The following is an 8,164-nucleotide window of genomic DNA, read 5'->3' as shown; positions in this document are numbered from 1 at the left end:
TTGTATTCATGTTTTAGTTTAACAATCATCTCAGCAAATTCCAAGATACTTTATTTTTTTACTCTGACATGGTAATGCTTTCACTCAAAGCGGTAACTGCATTGCTTATACTTCTGATTGGGGACATAAAAATTTCTTTTATCTGTTTTCCATGTTTTTCACAGCTGATTCTTCTCCATTCAAATTAATTGGGTTTGAGTAGGAAATTCATAAATGGTGCAATTGTGCCAAAAAAAATCTCAAAATATTTTGTTTGGTTTGGTAGTTATTGTGTCACTTGCAACATAAAAATGATAAATAATATTCTCTTTACTTAAAAAACTGCAGAAAGTCAGACAACTATCAGATTTACACTTGTCTTGGCTAGAGCATAAAACTAAAAAATTCATAGGATAGTACTGAAAAACAATTTAATACAGGTGCTTTGATGTGAGAAGCATGATAAAAGCAATAGTTTTCATCTAGACTTTAACACAATTGGGTTGTCCACTATAGACAGGTATTTAAAATTTATTTTTCTCCCTTTGTCTTTTTTTTAATCTTGATTTTGTCTTCAAGTGCACAGAATTGGAGAAAACTATGTATGTCTCATGATACAATCTCATCATTGTTCTGTGTATGACCTGCCTTTGTCTGTCCATCTACTATTATTAATATAATCATTCATAAACCCATCATCAAAAATAAGAGCTAAATTTTTGATAATAACTTACATTGAATTAAATGGTATCCTTCTCCTGTACCACCCCATCCCTGCCCTTTGTTTTCCTGAGGAAGCATCACCTTTAATCCCATGTTTTTCTTTCTCTTGCTTTCTCTCTTTTCAATAAGTTTTATTGCATCTGTATCTATTCCTAAATAAGGTGTCATAATGTGTATATAATCTTTTGAGGCATATTTAACTTAATACCATATTGCTAAGACTCATCCATATTGTATATATTGCTATAGTTCATGTGTTTTTGTTTTTTTTTTTTTAAGACAGGGTCTTGCTCTGTTGCCCAGGCTACAGTGCAGTGGCATGATCATAGTTCACTACAACCTCAAACTCCTGGGCTCCAGTGTTCCTCCACCTCAGCCTCTAGAGTAGCTGGAAGTACAGGTGAATGTCACCACATCTGACTAATTTTTTATTTTTTTGTGGAGAAGGGGTCTTGGTATTGCTCAGGCTGAACTTGAACTCCTGGCCTTAAGTGATCCTCCCATCTTGGCCTTCCAAAGTGCTAGGATTACAGACGTGAGCCACTGCATTGCCATAGTTTTTTTTTTTTTTTTTTTTTTTTTAAATCCATTTTGTTGTTGGACCTTTGGATTATTTCTAGGTTTTGCCTTTTGTGTACAGTGCTACTACAGACATTCTTGAACATTTCTCTTGGAGTACTGGCATACGGGTTTCCATTGGGTACATGCATAGGAAAGAAAGAGGTATGTGAATGTTCAACTTCATGAGATAATGACAAATTATTTTTCAAAGTGATTGAGCCAATTTACAATCCTTCTAGCAATACATAGAAGATTCTGTGGATCTATCATACATCTCCAACAATACCAAGTATTGTTAGACTCTCTGGCACCTTTGTAGAAAATCAATTGGCCATAAATACCTCGGTTTATTTCTGAGGTTTCTATCCTGTTTCATTGGTCAATGTATCTGTTTTTATGCCAATACCATGCTGTTTTTATTACAATAGCTTTATGACATTTTAAAATCAGGCAGTGTTATTCCTCCAGATTTGTTCTTTGGCTTAAGATTTCTTTGGCTATTCAGGGTCTTTTCTGGCCCCATGAAAATTTTAGGTTTGAGTTTTCTATTTCCATTAAAAATGACATTGAGATTTTGATAGAAATTGCATTGAATCTGGAGATCACTTTGGGTGGTCTGAACATTTTAATAATATTAATTTTTCCAATTCATAAACATGGGATATCTTTCCCTTTATTTGTGTCTTTTTCAATTTCTTTCATTCTATAGTTTGCAGTGTACACATCTGTTACCTCCTTGGGTAATAACTCAATAGCAAGAAAATAAATAACCTGATGAAAAATTGGACCAAGTATCTAAACAGACATTTCTAGAAAGAAGACATACAAATGGCAAACAGAAACATAGAAAACTTAACATATTTAATCATAAGGGAAATGCAAATTAAACCACAATGGGATATCACCTCACACCTGTTTAAAAACTGAAGCAGAAGTGTGGCTATATTTTTCTCATTTTTAGTACATAACCTTGCTTTTGTTCCTTCTAACGGCCTTTACATTCCAGGATCCAGAGGTGTTTTAAGATTCTTATAATTGAGTGTTGAGAGCAAATCCTCACAGACCTGAGGATAGGTTAACACCACCCCCTCCCACCCCAACCCACATACACACACATACACACACACAAACACACTCTTTACTCCTCAGTTGAGACTGTGGACACATCAATAATTGGTTTCTGCCCTAGCTACACAGCTTAGGAGATTCATAGAGCATGTTGGACTTGGCCTCCTAATTCATAAGAATAATATGAATGATGAATTCATGTTGAGTGCTTAGTCAGTATTGGGGGTGTTAATTGCTTGACATACAGCATCTCATCTAATTCCCATGGTAACCCTGGGAGGCAGATATTAAAATATCATCAGCCCCATTTTACAAACTAACCCAGAGAGATGTGTGGTAGACTCAGATTTGAATCCAGGTTTGGCTGAAAGATGTGTGCTCTTTTTTTTTGGTGTATACTCTTAATAACCATAAAACTATATTTGCAAATTCCATGGAATGGTCAGAATATAGTTTTAGAAAGCTAATTCTTTTCTATGGCTCAGGGAGTGGGTGAGGGTTCCATTGTAAAAATGTGGAAATGTCCTTTGTGTTCTGGAGTCCATTATGAAGAGAAAAGATGTAGTTGTGTCCTTTTATCTCATTTTGGATATTCACCACGTGTTTTATTAGGTACCGGAGAACCCTTAGAACAGCATTTCACATTCATAGAGCAAATGTATTGGCTATGTTAACCTGTGGCTTGATGTAAGGCACTTTGATTAGTGCATTAAATCTTATAAGTTCCTGGGATAGCATCTTTTTTTTGTCGTCCTGTAATAAAATATCCCTCCCAAGTGCTAAATGTGTTACTAAAAAATTCCAACAAACAAAAACCCCAACCCCTTACCCCCAATATTTGTAATCCCAAATCATGTCACTATTGAAAACTTTCAAGGTGTAATGGTATAAAGGAAAGAATGTGAATCAAATAGTCCTCAGTTTGAATCCCAGCTCTGTCTTTTACTGATTCTGTGATCTTGGTTAAGTTACTTAACCTGTCCAGGCCTCAGTTTTGCTTTCTATTAAATGGGAATACTTTAAATGGGATTTACTTTATAGGGTTGTTGTGAGAATTAAATGGGGTCTAGCATAGTGCTTGATATGCTGTATATCTCCTCTAAGCCCTGGCGGTCAGTTTTCAAAAGTCAACTATTTCTTAACAAAGCTATTGTGATTTTTGTTGACTAGAATTATAGAACATAAAGGTTGAATAGGACCTTACAGATCACCCACGGCAAGGTGTCAAACCTATCTGGGTGTCAACATCACTCAAAAGCTTTAAAATATGCAAAATCCCAAACTGCAATGCCTAGAGATATTGATTTAGTAGGTTTGGGTTGGGAAGCAGGAGGCCTGGTCCTTAAAAAGTTCCATTGATAATGATGAATACATGTCATTATATATTTGTCACAACCCATAGAATGTAAAACACTAAGAGTGAAGCCTAATGTAAACTATGAACTTGGTGTGCTAATGCTGTCAGTGTAGGTTCATCAGTTGTAACGAATGTACCACTCTGGTGTGGATGCTGACGGGGGTGGGTAGTCTGTGTGTGGGTACATAAGAACTCTGTGCTTTTTTCCTCTGCACCTAAAACTGCTCTAAAAAATGAAGTCTATTAAAAAAATTTCATGGAGGATTCAGATGAACATTCAAGTTCAGAAACCACTGATCTCTTTAGTTGACCATCAGGGCAGAAGCACCTGCAGCTGCATCACTCTTCTCAGAATTATCACTCCCTTCCTGTGCTGGTACCGGAAGCTCACAACTCTTACAAAGTCAGTTCCATTGTTGGGCGGCATCAGGATTTGAAAGTTTTTCCTTATATAGAACTGACGTCAGCCTCATTGTAACTTCCAATCATTGTGCGTAATTCCTCCCGCTGGAGCCACATGGAATAAATCTAATCTGTTTCCCACATGAAGCCCATTCATGTATTTGAAGGCAGTGCTCATATTCCTCCTGCCTCTACCACATCCCAAGTCTTCTCCATTCAAAGCCAAAGATCCCCCGAATCTTCCTTCAATGGTTCTTTCTCTGACATAATTTCCAGGCGATTCCCACTCCTGATTAGTAGCTTTCTTGGTATTTCAATTTTGAAAATATTAGTAACCCATCTGGCACAGTTAGTAACTGATCAGAATGTAGATCCTTGCTGTGCCTGGCATTAACCCTTTGGTTACTGGGCTGGCTGCACTGCTGTACACTTGTTGAATATACGCCAGTAGCCTACTCAGCCTCCCTCATAGAACATGATGCCAGTATTGAACATGATGTTCTAGAAGTGGTCCGAGGTACAAAGTGGGACTGTGCAGCTTGCAGACATCTGCAACACACAGTAGGCTGTATGTCTGGTGGGTGATTAGGCTTCGACATACTGATTTCAATTCCTTTGGATATATATCTAGTAGTGGGGTTGCTGGATCATATAGTCATTGTATTTTTATTTTTTTAAGGTACCTCTACTGTTTTCCAAAATGGCTATACTAATTTACCTTCCCACCAACAGTGTACAAAGATTCCCTTTTCTCCACATCCTCACCAACCGTCATTATCAGTCATCTTTTTGATAGTAGCCATTCTAACAGGTGTGAGGTGATATCCCATTGTGGTTTAATTTGCATTTCCCTTATGATTAAATATGTTAATTTTTTAATGTATCTGTTGGCCATTTGTATGTCTTCTTTCTAGAAATGTCTGTTTAGATACTTGGTCCAATTTTTCATCAGGTTATTTTCTTGCTATTGAGTTTATTACCCAAGGAGGTAACAGATGTGTACACTGCAAACTATAAAATGAAAGAAATTGAAGAAGACACAAATAAATGGAAAGATATCCCATGTTTATGAATTGGAAAAATCTGCTTGAGTATTTTAGTTTCTGTCTTCTATACTTTTTCTAATAAAGTCTTTCTTTAGGTGAGGTAATAAAAACTTCACAGAGCATTTCTTGTTGTCTTACAGAGGTTAGATAATAAAGTGCTGTTCTGTTTTTACCACATTTTTCTGATTATATATTAAATACTAAGTATTTTCTGGGTTCTTCTGGCCACAGCCACTCGGTGGTCCCATCTTCTAAGAAATTTAAGTTATGATTCTTTCTATGAATTGGCTTTTTAGTTGTTTGAAGCTGACGGGTTATTTCCTGCAATGTGGCCTGGCTTGATTGCTGGGTCCTCAGCCTTTCACTTCTGGCTGGATCTCTCTTTCTCACCTTGGACTAGGAACATCAAGCTATCACCACTGTCTTCTCCCGCCTCCCTTTTCACAAATCAACCTCTCCCTCTATATTGGCTCTTTTTCCTGTCAGCATTCTTCAGTTCTCCCACGTTAATAAAACCTTCTTACAACTCTAGTTCCCCCTCTTTCTTTTCACTCTTCATCAGCGCTTCTCGAATTCATGTTGACTTTGATCAACACTTTCTCAACTCTTGTTCATTCCTTAGCATGTGACTGTCTGGCTGTTGTCTTTATCATTTCTCTGAGACCACATAAGCTTAGGTCAGAACTGAACTCACTAAAAATCCAACAGACACTTTTGGTTCTTATTTTAATCTCCCTCTCTGCAGCATGTGAACTACTCATACTGCCTGGATTGGGTCATTCTGTGCATGCCTCCAAGGCTTTGCATAGGCTGCTGTCTCATGCTGACATACTCTTTCCCTTTTTTTTAACTGGCTAATGCTGTGTATACTAGCAGATTCAGTTTAAGTGTCACTAAATTGGGAGGCCATGTCGATTCTCCCTCTTAGTTTTAGGTTGAGAGCTTCTAGAGCACCCAGTATTTATCTTTATAATAGGATGTACCACATTCTATTAAAAATGTTCAATGTTAATTTCTATTTTGAGTAAGTGTTCTGTGTTCATTATATATAAATCAGAAAAATCCCATGAACATGAAGAAAAAAAGTTTCCAATAACCTCATAACCCAGAGAAAAACCACTACTAGTATTTTAGGTTTTCCAATGCATGCACATGTGCACATGTTAATGTAGCCTGTTTTTTAAATCATACTCATATGACAAGAGTATTATTTCATGATCTCCATCATCATTTTTAAGGCTTCAGTGTATTCTCTTTGGTTTTATTCTAATTTTTTGAACTGTTCTTTTTTCGTGGATAGTTTGCTCCCTCTTTCTTGCTTTATTTAACATACTACAATTAATGTCCTTGTACAACCATCTCTTCATATCTTGTCTCATTGCATCCTAAAGATAAATATTGAATAGGGAAGTTGTTTGGGCAAGAGATACGTACAGTTTTAGGACTTTTATTTTCCTTTGAGATGTTGTCTTCCTCTGTTGCTTGGGCTAGAATGCAGTGGCATCATCATAGCTCACTGCAACTTCAAACTTCTGGGCTCAAGCAAACCTCCTGCCTCAGCCTCTGAAGTAGCTGGGCCTACAGGGGTGCACCACCACGCTTAGCTCATTTGTTTATTTTTTATATTTTTGTAGAGATGAGGTTGTGTTATGTTGCTCAGGCTGGTCTTGAACTCCTGGCCTCAAGTGATCCTCCTGCCTTAGGCTTACAGAATGCTAGGATTATAGGTGTGAACCATCGCATCTGTCCAGGACTTTTGATATATTCACTTAAATTAACCCTTAAAAAATCTTAACTCAGTTTATGAGAGTGGCTGGCCACATGCTATTTTGTAATTGCTGGCTTGTTTGCTCATCTTCCTCCCTAAATTTTTGGTGCTTGCCTGTGATGATGCTGTCTTTCATGGAGATTCCCATCAGTGTCTGCCATACTACATGTGCTCAGTAATTGTTTTTTGATGGCATCAATCTACATTTTTGTGAGGGTTTTTTTTTTCTGTGTTTTTCAAAGAAGGATATGCATGCTGGCTTTGGGAAAAACTTTTCCCAAAATAAACAAATTAGGATACATCTATAAGTGGATTGCAATGTAGCCATTGCAAATATTGATGTAGACATATGGCAATTGTTTACAATATGTTGTTACCCCAAAAGGAGTAGGCCATAAGACAATATGTATAGTATGATTCTATTTTGCAAAAATTGTATGATAAAGTTATATGCATATAAATTATACCTATATGCATACATTACATTTATAAAATGGAAATCAAGATGCACCATATTTTATTATCTGTATTAAAAGCATTCTCACATAAATGAGCAACTTACATTACCCATTTTATGGGTGATCTTTCCCCTATCATCCCTTCTTTTCTCTTGACTAAGAGATAACAAGAAAGGCAAGGGTTATTATCCTAGCTCAGCTGCATGATATAAAGTAATTTATTCAGCTTTCCTTGCATAGCTTCTCTAACCATATAATAGGAGTTATAATGCCCATCTGTATTTTTCTCCAAGGGATGTTGTGAAATAATAGAGATTACTTGGTGTTCTTGGGAGGAAAATTGGAGTAGAAATCCTGGGTGTTTTTATTTATTATTAATACCATCCTCCACCTCCTGCCATGTTTTGAAATGACTCAGAGTCTTAATGTGTGTGACAGGGGAGTACTTGGGAGAAGGGGAAGGAATCTGGTGAAATACAATTCAATATCACAGGTAAAATAATTACTTTTCTTTTTATCACTCTGGAAGCCTATGGCATTTTGTTCTTTATCATTCATCATGATATAATGATACTCCTGTGTCTTCTGTACTTTCCTCTTTTCCTTTCTGGTAATTTTGCCTATTTAAAATAATTTTTAAAAAGTAGTCATTCTTTTGACTGTGTTAGGAGAGAAACTTTGCACGTTTGAATTTGTGTACCTTTGTTTATCACCCATTTATCAACATTAAAACAAAAACAAAACCAAAAACTGCCTGGCAATATTCAAGGTAAAATTATTTCTGTTTTTCATTTTATCCCAT

The sequence above is a fragment of the Eulemur rufifrons genome, chromosome 17 (genome assembly GCF_041146395.1).
Source record: "Eulemur rufifrons isolate Redbay chromosome 17, OSU_ERuf_1, whole genome shotgun sequence".
In the NCBI taxonomy this organism is placed as follows: domain Eukaryota; kingdom Metazoa; phylum Chordata; class Mammalia; order Primates; family Lemuridae; genus Eulemur; species Eulemur rufifrons.
The sequence above is the reverse complement of the archived record's forward strand: the minus strand, read 5'-3'. Positions refer to the sequence as shown.